Here is a 16,851-nt window from a genome sequence, read left to right on the forward strand (position 1 = left end):
TATCCACTAGACCAGCGGTCGGCAACCTTTCGAGACAGAAGAGCCAAAAATTGCAAATTAAGGAAATTTCCAAGTTTGAAAGAGCCGCACTTCATTTTATCCTTACTGCAAATAATGGTGATCGCTAAGATACATTGCATCCTGATAAAAACTCAATTTCATTATCCTTTTCACATCGCCACAGATTTCCGTTGTTTTATTGGCAAACGGAAGCGATTTTTTTCTTCTGAATCAATACATTTTCAAATCGAGTACAGATTAGTAACGTTAAATTATGGAGATTTACTATTGTAACCTGATAAAATTTTTCATTTCAAAGTTTGGTGCAATTCTTTCCAAACACCTATTCCCATATAAAAAATATACTTTCGATGTGTTCTGTTGAAATATTAAAAAGATGCATTGAAAATTTTATATCATAAAAATGCATACCAAAAAAAGTGAATACATTTAAAAAAAACTAAACGAGGGTTTGTCCAAATTCTACAAATACATCCGTTAAAATCCATTGAGATTCATTTGTTTGTTATGCGCATAAAACTATCATTTTTAGTAGATAAATATTTCCGGGCCTTAGAATTAATAAATAAAAAAAAATTAATTCATGAATGGTCATTTAACAGATTGAACAAAATAAGTCAACATTTGACCAAATTTAACGCGTAAAGTAATGGGATAATAAGGTTATGCCATTCCTTTTCATTTTTTTTTATTACAAGCATTCCGATATCTGGTAAAACAGAAAAATATATATTTCGATAACGAAAATTTAAGTTTAAATTCTCAATTCTGTTCTAAATCGTAACTCTTTCAAGTTTTTTCTTCTCCATACAAATGAAATCTTAAAAATAATTTCTAAACTTCTGAGTTTCAAATATACCATGTTCTATGAATTCTTATCACAAATTCATATTTTAAATTTGACCGAAAATGTTAACCGATTATAACGATATAAAATTCGTTGTGTGATAAATTTATTTTAATATTTTAATATTCCAAAACAGAACAATATCAAATATTTCAAACAGTCAAAAAATTTTGTTAAATACTTTTAATTCTTGACAGATTTGCTTTTTTTTTTTAGTGTATCTTGGATTTTTTGAATCATCACGAATAGGTTTATCCGAAAATAGAAGAAATATGCTGGAGTCCAATGAAAGTTTTGATAGCTATCTCGGATCTTCGTGAACAATAATAAATCTTACACAATAAAAGACATCTAACTCTGGCTTTGTTGAGCTGTATTTCATTTTTTAACGAACCGATTTTTAAAACTAAAATTTTAATCAAAATCATGATAAAGAGTCAGAAATCAAAAGAAACTTTTAACAGTCATGACGTTTTAAAGATAATTGCTGAAACATGATAAAGGAATTAAGTTTAGAATAAAAAAAGGATGTAAAAGTTGTAAGAAGATATATTAAAGTTTATGGAAGAAAATGCTTCTTTAGCAAATAAAGTTGCTCCTTCGAATAAATATCTAAAAATATCATTGTTATATATGAAATTCTAAAATAAGATCAAGCAATCAGCTCTCGGTTCACAACAATATTTTTTAACAAACTTGAAAAATTTGTTCACTTGAACTCATGTTCAAAATTAGAAAGAAGAACTTGATTTTTTGAAAATTTCTGGAATGCTTTCATGGATTTGAAAAGGAACATTGAGAGAGCTAATTCAATGTTAGAAAATTGAAAAAACAAAAAGGTTTAAGAAAGAGATTTGAATGTACATAACAATTATTATTAGCATTCAAAGCACTATTGAAATCATCATCTGATGTTCATATTGAATCAGAACGGTGGTAAAGCAAATTTATTTTTAAAATATTCAATTCAAGAAAAAGAAACTCAATTTCAAAATCTCAACTGTGAGGACTTTGTTTGACGAATAAAAATTGCTCGGTTTTTATCCGATTAAATCAGAACAACATAGAAAACGAATTCAAAGGAAAACTTCCCATATCACCGAAACAAATTTCTCCGGGCTTCCAAATGCTATATCAGACTTTTATGAATAACGTTAACTGATTTCTAAATCTCACCTTGGTTGCAATTTGACAAGATACTGTTAATTTGTTCTATAGTTGTTTTTTTTTGGTTTCTTTATTAATCCTTGAAAATATTATCTGAACTGAAGGAAAACTTATGTTGCGTCCGCTCAGTATTGAAAATTTCGATTATTTTCAAAATTTTCACAAATTGAGCTAAAGAGCCGCAGTTATACATCCAAAGAGCCGCATGCGGCTCGCGAGCCGCAGGTTGCCGACCCATGCACTAGACCATATCAGCGCTCCGATTCTTGACTCAAATTTATTGTATTTCAAAAATAAAAAAAACTTGCGTGTCTTTTCATAACGTCGTTTTATCAAGATTCCGCGAAAACGGCTGCAGAAGTTAAGAAAGCAACTTTTAAATTTGTATTTCACATCTAGAATATGTTATTCAGACAACAAATGAAAAGAAGTTGCGACTAGTTTATGTTAATTTCTGTTTTTTTTTGTAATAAAACTCTTTGATTTTATCTACGAGCCATTTCACAACCACCAATTTCTCGAGAAGAGTCAGCAGAATAGTTTTACAGCAAAAAAAGTTTTCCTCAGATTGTTTTTTGAATTTTCTCATGGAAAAACCGAACTTGTGTACCTGGAAGAACCCCTGTGGCAATTTTTGAGTGTAACTTCAAAATCAATGCTTATAACCACTCAGCACTGGATCCTCTGTGACGTACTGAAACCGTGCACAACGAAGCGCTTTGGTCCAGAAAGATTCACAGCTTGACGAATTCCGCAAAATCGAACATTTTCATTTGTGAAAAGCAGTTATTACGATTTTGTAATGTATGTAATCCATCTTGTAGGAAAAACTCTCAACGGTACCATGTGGTACCGGAGGTGACCTAAAATTGGCACTGATGGGTCTAGAACGACAATCTTGATTTTTTGTTTGTTTGATGTGATCCCTCAGCTATATCTCGTAACTAGAATCTCTAACGAAAATCTAATGTTCTAGAAACAACTGCTGTACCCTGAGATTTGAAAAAAAATGTCAGTTATTTGAAAAGATAGATTTGTCAAATTTTTAATATGATGTTGGATAATTTATAAAATATTCGAAATTAATGTTGGAAAAGCTAACAACCAAAAATTTAAGGTTTCAGTGAAACATTTTAGCTAAGCATGCTGAAAAGTATCGCTTTATACTTTGACTATAGTTTATCCCAGATATTTTTCCTAAAAGTGGGAGCTTGACGATAAATTCAATAAATAATTCGAGATAAGCCAGATGTCGTCAGGATACCCAGATATTGTTAAAAACTTCCCGGATTGATTCAAATTATTTGCAAAATTAAATAAAAAAAAATTCAAATTCCTCTTTGATTTTTTTAAAAATTTTGTGTCAAAACTGATTTCTTAGAGTTATTTGAAAAATAAACACCATTTTCTTTTAAATTCTTAGATACGATTTGAATATTCTATTGTATGTATATTCTGAAATAACCCCTAGACATTGTTCAGATTTGCTCTATTTTTTCCAACATTTTCCAAAAATCGCCAAGAATTGCCCGCCCGTGCGAATACGTGCTGTAGAAAGTATTATTATCATCATATTATGGATTATATGGATTTTTCAATCGAGCGCGCTTAAATGAAATTGAACTCTTGAAAACATGGATAGCCGAGAGACCCATTATTGAAGAAGACTTTATCGAATAGTTGAAAAGGATAATATTCGGTATTCGATCGTTCACCGAATACCACTATTCGGTACATCTCTAGTCCTAAGGGTCTCGTTCTAAATATTTTCTTTTCATAGTTGTTGTAAATATTTATTTTCCGCTCTAGAACGTATTAGACATCATTGGTTTGGCATCACTCGCCGAAGGCGGTCGCGTTTTTATCGCTGCTAGTGAAAAAAAAAACAATTTCGTCGAAAGAGTGGTTTCAAAGTTTATTTTTGAAGTGCGACTACAATAAAACCGTGGGTGCAATATTACACCGATTGGAAAAGGATTATTCCTTACCAGCAGCCGGATACATCCGAATAAAATCTCCCGCAGCGCCGGTTGGATCTTATTGGAAGCCCGAATAATTCGGACTTTGATTGCCGTTGTCGGGGAACCAACTCATCCTGGTGACCACAATTGTTGACCATCTACGTCCTGATCAAGGCGGACAGGCAGTACGGACGGACGGACATCCGATCGAAAGAAAACCACGTGGCGGTCGGCCATTGTTGACGTTAGATATTTGGACCATCGCAGACACTGAAGGAAATCGTCGTTTTCGAATTAAGAAACAAGTTTGTAACTTCTTTTTTTTTCTCTTTTCCTACCCTATCATTTTCACTATTATATTTTGAATTTTCAGTGCTTCGTTCAAATTTTGAAAACGGAAGACACTAGTGTCTCCGTTGATAAAAATGGACGAAGGCGGGGGGTTAAACGCCTCAACCGAGGACGATGAGAATTCAACCTACGAGAATGAAGAGCATTTGGAGGATACAGATGATGCTGGTCCCTCAAATGCGATCCATTCTCAGGTGGGTGGTAATTCTTCATCGCCCTCGGTTAAGAGTGGAACAACCCGGCTCCGAAAATACACAGAGGGCTCATCTCTCACTGGACCTTGGGTGGTTTTCATCCGGCCCAAAGTAAATGGTAAGCAACTAAATGTGGTACAGATCACCAAAGATCTGGCGAGGTGGCCCTCTGTATCTAGTATTACTAAAGTACGTCCGAACAAGCTGCGCGTTGTTGTGGCTGACCGGAAAGCCGCAAATGAAATTGTAGCCAGCAATTTCATTAACCTTGAGTACCGTGTTTACATCCCCTCTCGAGACGTAGAGATCGAGGGCGTGATCACAGAGATGAGTCTCAAGGAGGAGTACATTAAATCCAACGGCGTTGGTAAGTTCAAGAGCCTTGATTCGACTTCGGTTGAAATCTTGGATTGTCGCCAACTCAGAACTACCACCGTCGTTAATGGAGATAAAAGGTACACTCCTTCAGCCTCATTTCGTGTTACCTTCGCAGGTACCGCCCTCCCTAACTACGTCTTGATTGACGGAGTTTTGAGGCTTCCTGTGCGGCTCTTTGTGCCTCGACCGATGCAATGTAAAAATTGCATAAAATTGGGACACACAGCGTCCCACTGCTACAACAAGACGCGTTGTCCCAACTGTGGGGAGACTCATGGGGAAGGAGCGTGCTCAGCAATAGAGCAGAAATGTGTCTATTGCGGGGGCTCACCCCATGATATCTCCCTGTGCGAGGCATTCAAGAGCCGCTGGGATAAACAAAGGCGCTCTTTGAAGGAACGGTCAAAACGTTCCTATGCCGCAATTTTAAAGAGCGCGGCGCCTCCGACCCAACCCCAATGCAGTAACATCTTCTCAGTGCTGTCAGTTGACAGTGAAGACACTGATTCCACTGATCAGGATAGACCAGTTATCTTCGTTGGAAACTCCCGGAAACGGGCAAAACCTGCTCCTAAAACCCCCAAAGTTCCGGAAAAAATACCCTCAGTTAGCTCTACAATAAATAATAGACAAAAACCATCAAGTTCGAGAAATGCCAAAACAGGCCCTCCTGGATTCCCCATGAAATTTGTACCCCAGAGTAAACCAGAAGTGGCAGGATCTTCGAAGTCTCCAATATCCAACGTAGTTTCGGGAGAACCAACCTCCCAAGCGGGAATTTTCAAGCTAACTGATATAGTAAATGGAATATTATCGTTTTTCAACGTATCTGAATCCATAAGAGACATTGTTTTCGCAATGCTCCCCTTGGCAAAGACATTTTTGAAGCAATTGATGCAAACCTGGCCCCTTCTTTCAGTGTTTATCTCTCTCGATGGCTAATTTACGCCGAGAGGTCGGAGATATCACTGTTCTACAGTGGAATTGTCGTAGTCTAATTCCGAAAATGGATCCGTTCAAACATCTTCTTCATGAAATAAATTGTGACATTTTTGCGTTGTCCGAAACTTGGCTTTCTTCTCAATCGAACATTTCATTCCACGATTTTAATGTTATCCGTCTGGATCGTTACGATTCTTATGGAGGGGTGCTTTTGGGGATCAATAAGCGCCACTCCTTTTACAGAATCCACCTTCCATTATCAGGCGGAATTGAAGCTGTTGCGTGTCATACAACTATAAGAGGTAAGGACTTATGTGTTGTCAGTTTGTACTGGCCTCAGAGAGTTGCAGTGGATCGAAATCACCTAGAGGACCTGTGCTCAGTGCTCCCTGAGCCAAGGTTAATCCTGGGCGATTTCAATTCGCATGGAACTGTCTGGGGAGAACAAATTGACGATAGTCGTTCTACTCTTATCTATGACATTTGTGATAGTTTCAATTTAACAGTTTTGAACACGGGAGAAAAAACACGAATACCTAAACCACCTGCAAGACACAGTGCAATTGACCTCTCACTCTGCTCAAATTCACTATCATTGGATTGCCAGTGGAAGGTAATCCCTGATCCCAATGGTAGTGATCATTTGCCTATCAAAATTACAATCACCAATGGGGTCAGCTCTTCAAACACAATAAATATGACATATGACCTTACAAGACACATCGACTGGAAAAAGTACACGGACGAAATAACATCAGCTATCGGTTCTACGAATGTTTTACCTCCTACCGAGGAGTACCACTTTCTTTCACGATTAATACATGAAAGTGCACTTCGTGCTCAAACAAAACCCATCCCAGACTCATCAGTTCCTCGAAGACCTCCAAACCCATGGTGGGACCAGCAGTGTTCCAAGCTTTATAAGGACAAATCAAAAGCATTCAAAGATTTTCGGAAATATGGATCTCTCGCCCTTTTTGAAGTATATGTTTCCCTTGAAAATAAGTTTAAAAAATTGATCAAGGGGAAGAAAAAGGCGTACTGGAGGAATTTTGTGGGTGGCTTATCACGAGAAACATCCTTGAGTACCTTGTGGAGAGTGGCACGCAGCATGCGTAATCGATCATCTACGAATGAAAGTGAGGAATATTCACATAGATGGATATTTAACTTCGCACGGAAAGTCTGTCCAGACTCTACGCCTGTACAAAAAATAATACGGGATGTGCCTCCAGATAGGTGTGGTATGGATTCCAGCTTTTCGATGGTCGAATTCTCACTTGCCCTCCTCTCTTGCAACAATTCAGCTCCGGGTATTGATAAAATCAAATTTAACTTGTTGAAAAACCTTCCGGACGCTGCCAAATTTCGCTTGTTAAATTTATTTAATCAATTCTTGGAGCATAACATTGTTCCCCAAGAGTGGAGACAAGTGAGAGTTATCGCTATCCAAAAGCCCGGAAAACCAGCGTCCGATGCGAATTCGTACCGTCCAATAGCGATGTTGTCTTGTATACGCAAATTGATGGAGAAAATGATTTTGTTTCGTTTGGATAAATGGGTTGAAACAAATGGTCTCCTTTCAGATACTCAATTTGGGTTTCGAAGGGGCAGAGGGACAAACGATTGTCTTGCTTTGCTGTCGTCAGAGATACAAATGGCGTACGCAAAACGTGAGCAAATGGCTTCAGTGTTTCTGGACATAAAGGGAGCTTTTGATGCAGTTTCAATAGAGGTGTTGTCAGACAAGTTGCACTCCCGGGGTCTGCCTCCTCTCTTGAACAACATCTTATACAGCTTGCTTTGTGAGAAACATCTGAACTTTGCTCACGGAGATATTGCAATTAGAAGAACCTCTTACATGGGCCTCCCGCAGGGTTCATGTTTAAGTCCACTTTTGTACAACTTTTACGTAAGTGACATCGACAGTTGTCTCTCTGAAGGCTGCACTCTAAGACAACTTGCAGATGACGGCTCATCTGCACAGACCTTTACAAGATACTTTAGACAGATTGTCTTCCTGGGCTTTAGGGCTTGGGATTGAGTTTTCCCCTCAGAAAACGGAGATGGTGGTTTTCTCTAAGAAACATAGACCTGCTCAACCTAAGCTTCAACTCCTAGGCAGAACGATCACTCAATCGAGGTGTTTCAAGTATCTTGGGGTTTGGTTTGATTCCAAGTGTACCTGGAGAGCCCACATTGAGTATCTGAAAGGAAAATGCCAACAAAGAATCAATTTTCTCCGATCAATCACTGGCACCTGGTGGGGAGCCCATCCAGAAGATCTTTTAAAATTGTATCGAACAACTATTCTTTCAGTGATGGAGTATGGTAGCTTCTGTTTCCAGTCAGCTGCTAAAACTCACCTCATCAAACTCGAGCGTATCCAATATCGTTGTCTCCGCATAGCGTTGGGCTGTATGCCCTCAACGCATAACATGAGTCTTGAAGTTTTAGCAGGCATACTCCCACTGAAAGATCGATTTAATTTATTATCTCTCCGGTTCCTCATCAGGTGTGAGGTCATGAACCCATTGGTGATCGTAAATTTTGAAAGGCTACTTGAGCAAAATCTTCAAATAAGATTTATGTCTATATATCATGTCTTTATGTCCATGCAGTTTAATCCTTCTTCGTACTCTCCAACTCGTGTTTTCATCCATGACTACGACACCTCTTCTGTCCAGTTTGATTTGTCTATGCAGCAAGAAATTCGTGGAATCCCGGAATCGCATCGTCCACTTTTGATTCCAAGAATTTTCGATGCTAAATATAGACACGTCGATGCTGATAAAATGTACTTTACCGAAGGGTCTCTAATAGAGGAATCAACGGGATTTGGAGTTTTCAACGAAATAGCTAGCGCCTCATATAATCTCCAGTCACCATGTTCTGTATACATTGCAGAGTTAGCAGCCATTTTTTGGGCGTTGGAAAGCGTCGCATCACGGCCAACAGAACACTACTATATTGTAACGGACAGTCTTAGTTCTGTTGAAGCAATCCGTTCAATAAGATCGGGAAAGCACTCGCCGTATTTCCTCGGGAAGATACGAGATATTCTGAGTGCTTTATCAAAACGTTGCTTTGCCATCACCTTTGTTTGGGTCCCCTCACATTGCTCGATAATGGGTAATGAGATGGCAGACTCTCTGGCAAAAGTGGGGGCGACAGAAGGCGACACGTATCACCGTGAAATCGTCTTCGACGAATTTTACTTCTTGGCACGAAGGAACTCTGTTGTCAACTGGCAGCGCAAATGGAAAGAGGATGATATGGGTCGGTGGCTCCACTCGATTATTCCAAAGGTAAGCCTCAAACCCTGGTTTAATAGATTGGACCTGAGTCGGGATTTTATTCGTATATTCTCCCGTCTCATGTCCAATCATTATTCCATGGATGCGGTACTCTATCGTTTAAATATTGCTGGCAGCAATTTGTGTTGCTGTGGCCAAGGTTACCACGACATCGAGCATATTGTTTGGTCGTGCGAGGTCCATCTTGTCGCTAGAACGAATTTGATAGACTCCCTTCGGGCCCGAGGAAAACCACCCTATGTTCCAGTGAGGGATGTGTTAACTGTGCTAGATTTGGACTACATGTTCGAAATTTATCTTTTTCTAAAAGCTATCGATCTCTGTCTATAATTCTTTTCAATTTCCTATTTCCCTTTCTATCTTTTTCTCCTCTTGAAACAAAAAGTGCTAGACCTAAGTAATCAATTGTTATAAACACAAAAACGAGTTTGGCTCCTTAAAACTCAAAGGTATGAGCCGTTTCAAATAAAGTAATTTATAAAAAAAAAAAAAACGTATTAGACATTATTTAGTGTTCACTTGTTCAGTCAGAAAAAAAACTCGTTTAGATATATCATTTTTTGGAACAATTTTCCATAAAAACAATCGTTTTAATCTGATTCAATTCGTTCTAGTTAAACCTACAAATAGATTTGTCCTGTCAAGTCCTGTGTAGAACAGAATAACAAATATTTTTGAGTCGAAAACGCAGAATTCATTTTGGCAACATAGCATTAGACACGTTGCATTTTTCAACTGTGTTTCTTCAAAATCAGCACCAACAATTAAAGAAAGTAAGAATGTTTAGTCAACAGACAAAGGAAGAAACTAGATGCGTATTAGGAAATTCGTGGGTCAAAACAACTGGGGCGCAGTAAATGAGTTAATTTCGAGTGAGCTCATCAAATCGGTTGCAAAAATTACAAGAAATCCTTCAATAGATTTGCTCGAGTACGATGAGTAGGTACCTATTCCAGGTTCGTTGAGGGAAGGCTGGCTGGAATGCGGTGGTGGCTCACATAAGGCGAGTCGAGTGCTGTACCAACCACCCTCAATAACATGTCAGCTCCAGCGATATCTGCTAGTGACATGAGCAGCAGCAGCAGCGGCAGCATTTTCCTCCCGGTATACGACGACGCTCAATTCTCGGCTGAAGAGAGCAAGCTCGGCGCCGTCGTACGTATGTAGGTACCTTCTTCTACCAGAACCAGAACCACGAGAATGGCACAATAACATCAGCTTTACCGTACGAAACATGCAATATGTGCCACCCCAATTTCCTTCTTCTATCCTCGAAATAGGCACCGGAAATATTTTTATACGTATGTAAGGCACACAAAACGATAATCGAACGAAGGAAGGATGTTGGAATATGACGATGGAAGGGATTTCCATCAGAATGATATATGAAGATAGGATCGCAAGATTGGCCATACCGTAGTTGATTGTTTTTATTTTCTTTGGGCGTGTATCGTTTGTGACCGAAGAAAATCCGTAATCATGACCGGTGATAATAATCCTCGAGTATTGTTCTTTAATCGAGAGTTATTGTCTCAAAATAAGATGGAAAAAATGTATTTTCTTTAAATACCGATGATTCGCTTCGAAAAAAATCGAAAAATGATTATTATTTTGTTAAAGAGGGAATATTTCCGATAATGTTTGCCAAGTATTAGCCGATGTAATCATACATTGGAGTTGACATAACTTTGAAAAGTCAGCTTAGGTTTAATGTTACCTATGAAGCTGATTTTTCTATTTTGGAACTTTTTCTCAAAGCAACTGCAATCGAAAAATGTTCCACAAATTAGCATTGGTTATCAACTGTACCAAACTTAATTTTTAAAACAATAGTAACAACTGCTGTGTGGCAGCGGCACAAAGAATACTGCTACTGGAACTGGGACACTGGTTCATATCGTACGAGGCGACTTATCCAGTATTTCCCATATTCGTTTATTTAATATTTCTGTCCATAGCAAATCAATGAGGTTGAATTTGGAAGGAGAAAATAGGTCAGGGGCAATTAGATATAGCATGCGGAGTTCAGAATCGCTTTAAGTTGAAATGTAGGAAGGCAATACTTTGAATCTGAAACGTTTTTGGATTTTAACTACTATTTTTGAACTTTTTGACTTATTTGCTCTCAACAAGGGTATGCCATAGTGCATATTTCCATAAGCATTTGCACAAGCTGTACTTTTCCATATTTTTTATTTTTTTTATCAAATTCGTCTTAATAAATACCTACTTGAAAATCAAACCGCTTGCAAAGAAAAGACTAAGATGTTTTAAGAGATTTATACGAAAGCCATAGTTAAAATTTGAGCTAAATCTGATAACAGGAAGGGGTTGCACTGAATCTCAAGAATGAAAGGGTTTCTGAGACATTGTGTTCTGAAGAAGCATAAAAACTGGTTTTTCATCAATTACTTTTTTTCCAATCAATTGGAAGCTTTGTTATGTTGATTTTATTAAAATTTTAATCATTGACGAATATCTCACCTCAAGACTGCAACTCGATTGGACTTTAAACAATTTATAAAGTTATGGCGGTTTAAAGATTGTGTTTTGGACACAAATGATTAAGATGTCGGATTAGCAACTCGATATAATTGGTGATGTGAGTTCGACTCTCCCTACGTAACTGTGTTTTTTTTTTAATTTCCTTGTTTCTGGGATGAATTAAACAATTGGAAGAAAATACCATAAAATGTTTTTCTTGTTTCGTTTGAACGTAGTGGTCATGCATCATTTTGGCTGGGAGCTCGAGTCCTTATGTCAGTAGTGCTTTATCAAACATATTACTTTGGTACAGTGCACATTTCAGCGCATTTTCGGCACAGATATTTGCTAAATAGGCATTGGATTTTTACAACCTCTTCTATGGGTGTAGAATTCAAACGAAAATGAGCTTCAATGCTTAACATACGCAAATATGTATGTGGATAGTCTATAGAGTAAGGTGGGGTAAAAGTACGAGTCGGGTAAAAGTACGTTTTAAGATTATCACAAACTGAGAACAGCAAAATTCCAAACTCTGGCGTGGATTGATAATGATTTGGACTGCCTACATCCAGACATAACTTTTTTTCGTAATTGTTGAAAAAACTCCCAAAAATGACGAAAAGTAGCATTTTGGCATAAATGATGTAATTTTGAAAATAACGGCAAACATGTTTGAGCAATCAAAACTTTGGCTTTCAATGAAAGTGTTATGGATGTCTGTTTAGTTGTTTTCAACCACTATCGAATGGCGAAGAAAGAATTTCATTAAAGTTAGTCTGTTTTGCTCAATAAATTATGAATCACAAGAAACCTTAAAGGGGCAAAAGTACGTACTGCAAGTGGGGCAAAAGTACGAATGATATACAGAATCCAAAGTTTTAACTTTTTTTTAAAAATCCACTGGGAATATCAGCGAATATTTTTCCATCTACGAAAACCTACTCGCATGAAAAATTGCTCTAATACGATGAGAACTGGACTTCGTAAACCAGATAAATATAGACAATTAGTGGAGAACTCCGAATTCGCTCAGGTTGTTCGCCTATGTTTAAGATTTGTATCAGAAATGAACACAGAAGCTGCTGCTGTAGACAAAGATTGATATAAAATAGTAATCCTCTTGACTTTATGCAGAAATGTGGATTTTGAAATAGTCGTACTTTTACCCCACATCATTCGAACTTTTGCCCCAGAGGTGGGGTAAGAGTTCGTTTCTATCTCAGTTAGGCATTTTGACTTCTGCTATCAAATTCCTCGATCGATTACTTACTTACTTACTTAATGATCCCGCGCCGATCCTCCGGTGCATAGGGCCGTGGTAAAAGACCTCCACTGTTGACGATCCGGAGCCAGCGTCTTCACCTGGTCCCAGTCAAGATTCTCATCGACAGTTCGGATTTCAGCGGCTAGGCTTCGCCGCCACGAATTTCTGGGTCTGCCTCTTCTTCGATGACCTTCTGGATTCCAATCTAGCGCCTCTCTGCAAATCTCGTTTTCATCTCTTCGCAGCGTGTGCCCAATCCATCTCCACTTACGTTCCCGAATCTCGATTTCTAGCGCCTTTTGATGACACCGGCGATGTAGTTCCTCATTCGAGATCCAGTTGCCAGGCCACCAAGCGCGGATGATATTCCGCAGGCAGCGGTTTACAAATACTTGCAGTTTTCGCGTCGTTACCGCATATGTGCACCAAGTTTCGCACCCGTACAGCAATACGGATTTGACGTTTGAGTTGAAGATTCGGATTTTTGTTCGTAGAGAGATCTGGCGTGACCGCCAGATGTTTCGGAGACTCGCAAACGCAAATCGGGCCTTTCTGATCCGTGTTTCGATGTCTTTTCTGGTACCACCATCAGGCGTAATCTGGCTACCAAGATACTGGAAGCACTCCACTTTCTCAACTTGTTGCCCAGCTACCATGAAACTGGAGGGATTTCCTGTGTTGATCTCCATCGACTTGGTCTTTCCGACATTGACTTTGAGACCTGCTGCCTTGGAACTTTCGGTGAGGTCGTCGAGTTTGCTCTGCATATCTGGTTGTGTTTGGGCGAGCAAAACAATATCGTCAGCCAGGTCAAGGTCGTTCAGTTGCTCCATTGTTGAAGGATTCCACGGCAATCCTCGGTTCGGTGCACAGTCAATCGATCCAAACAGAATCTCATCCATTACGATTAGAAAAAGTAGCGGTGATAGAATACATCCTTGTCTCACTCCAGCAGTTACCGGGATTGGTTCGGACAAGACACCGTCGTGCAAGACCTTGCACGAAAATGCCTCGTACTGTGCTTCGATGAGATGGACTAGTTTCTCTGGGACCCCTCGTCGCCTTAGAGCCGCCCAGATGTTTTCATGGTTAAGTCGGTCGAATGCTTTTTCGAAATCAACGAACACCAGCAGAAGAGAGTCCTGGAATTCGTTGATTTGTTCCAGTATGATTCGTAGCGTTGTGATGTGGTCCACACATGATCGTCGAGATCGGAATCCAGCTTGTTGCCGTCGGAGTGTTGCGTCTATTTTCTCCTGGATCCTGTTCAGAATCACTTTGCAGAGTACTTTGAGGGTTGTACAGATCAACGTTATGCCTCGCCAGTTACCGCACTCTGTCAGGTCTCCTTTCTTCGGGACTTTTACGAGGATACCCTGCATCCAGTCGGCCGGGAATGTTGCAGTATCCCAGATGTCAGCGAAAAGACGGTGCAACATTTGTGCTGATAGGGCAGGGTCGGCTTTCAGCATTTCAGCAGGGATGCAATCGATCCCAGGTGCTTTGTTGGATTTCATGTTTTTGATTGCCGCTTCTATTTCAGCCAGCGAAGGCGCTTCCGAGTTGACGCCATTTATGCGACTTACTGTTGGCGCTTCGAGCTGCAGATTCTGTTGGCCATCGCTATTCGTGACTCGGAAGAGTTGTTCGAAGTGCTCAGTCCATCGTTTGAGCTGATCTGTTCGATCGGTCAATAACTGACCTGCTCGGTCTTTTAGCGGCATTCTTGCATTAGTCCTTGCACCACTGAGGCGGCGAGAGATGTCATAAAGTAATCGGATATCTCCATTGGCGGCGGCTCTTTCTCCCTCTTCGGCTAGGGAGTTTGTCCAGGCTCTCTTGTCTCGTCTACAAGCTCGTTTAACTGCCTTTTCCAGCTCCGCATATCGTAAGCGGGCGGCTGCTTTGGCTGACCCGGTACATGCCTGCTCAATTCCGACTTTCGCCTTTCTCCGATCATCGACCATCCTCCAAGTTTCATCCGACATCCATTCACTCCTTCTTCCACAAACTTTACCGAGAGTACCATGGCTCGTCGTGATAAAGGCATTCTTGATTCCACACCACTGTTCTTCGACTGTTCCGTCGGTCGGTCGGAATTATGTTCATAATTTTTTAGAAGAGAGATAAAAGTCTAAAGAATCAAATGCTGCTCTAGGTTTTTTGGAAAAACAACTGCAAATTTTTCTAAAAATAAGATAGAACTAAGGTCGTACTTTTACCCCACCATACTTTATGCCATATTTTGTATATTCAATTCATATTCTTATCCTTTTTTGAGTTTTTTCAGGTTTCTCAGGGATTTGATGAAAACTGTGAGAAAAAGGCTAGGCACAATTTTCCCCTTTTTGTTTGGATAATGTGCTGCTATTAAGGCTTCCCCTTTTCTGGTACCTGATACCTGTGTTCGAATTTATTTTGGTTGTGCGAGTTTACGCCTACTGGTTTCAACCAATTATAAATTCTAAACAACTTACAAATGTTGTGTTAATAATTGAAGGGAGAACTTTACACAGAGGCTAAAATTTTCAAAATTCCTACTCTTAAATCTCAATGCGTCTTCAGAAATTTTGCAACTAAAAAAACGCACAGCAAACGTCGTCTTGGTAAAAACGCGCTTAAAAGCCGCAGTGGAGTGATCTGGAGAGTGAGTGTGGTAATCTGTTCAGTTATGCTTTTCATAAGGTTTAAATTCAATTTTCGGCATGGAGTCGCTGCTGCCCTATGGACGCGGACAGAACAACAACGCGGTTTAGGCCCGCGCGGTCAACGACGGCACACGCTGGTTGATGTGGCCCGATCTCTCTAGGAGATGATGGTTCCTTGCTGCTTTTTTCTTCACTTCTTTTCTTTTGTTTTTTTTTTTTTTTTTTGTAATGTCGAGGAGACAGGCAGGCAACGACGACGAGCGAGATATCGGGCGGATGGGATGGGGCAGTGACGGCTGAAGAATTAAAGGCGAAAGCAGATACCCCACTGCTGCTGCTGCCATCAATGACTGGTGCCCTGCCTGGGACGAGTTTCGACCGCCGCGGCCATTTACGATCGTAAAATTAAACCACTTAACAACCCTGCAATGCCTGTGCGCGATGCGATACTTTTGATGCGCAAGACAATGTGAATCTTGGATATTGCTATCGGGTCGGCCTTTTTTTTTCTCTTTTCATTCTCTTTACTGACTCCATCATTACATCCTTGTTTTTGTAGATCTCTATACAAATTAAATTTGCACCACCATTGATCGCATTCTTCCTACTAACGAGCACATGAAGGAGGCAAAAAACGGGTTCGTGTTGGACTTCCCAAGCCGCATGAAGAATCGGGCGCGCTATAGAGAGCGAAATGAGAAGAAATAAAACGGTATGGGCCAACCGGGTAGCGCAGATAAACGGCGATCGCGCTTAAAGCTCAACGCTTGATCGCAGACAAGCCGCCCGGTCGATTTGTTACGCCAAGGTGTATACGCGCGTTATACATGCACTTTACGGCCATTAGACGGAATGACGTGGTTATTACAAATTCTTGGAATCTCTTCGTCATTGGTTTTTTTCTTCTCCCCTTCTGATGAATCTGACCTGTTTTGACGAGGTGTCCAATCTCTCCATGGCATTAGAAATCAGTCATTATTCGGCACTGTTTGGAACGTTTCGTTGATGAGGTGTGATTGAATTTGGAAGAATAGGTGGAAGAGAGCGTTATAAGTAAACATGATTCTATAATTTTATCGTTACAGCTGATAGTCGGATGGTCAGCATCGGAAAATGATTCCTAGAACTTGACCGTTTTCGAGTTCTACAACCCGCGAAAAGATCAACCACGTAAAAGGCGGTCTGAAAATTTTTGAAGGCTGACAAAGATATGGCGCTTACAGTATCAAATCTTTATGATTTTCCAATACAGAGCTCGGTTTCCCAAAGGCCTA

This window comes from Uranotaenia lowii, chromosome 1 (genome assembly GCF_029784155.1).
Source record: "Uranotaenia lowii strain MFRU-FL chromosome 1, ASM2978415v1, whole genome shotgun sequence".
Classification (NCBI taxonomy): domain Eukaryota; kingdom Metazoa; phylum Arthropoda; class Insecta; order Diptera; family Culicidae; genus Uranotaenia; species Uranotaenia lowii.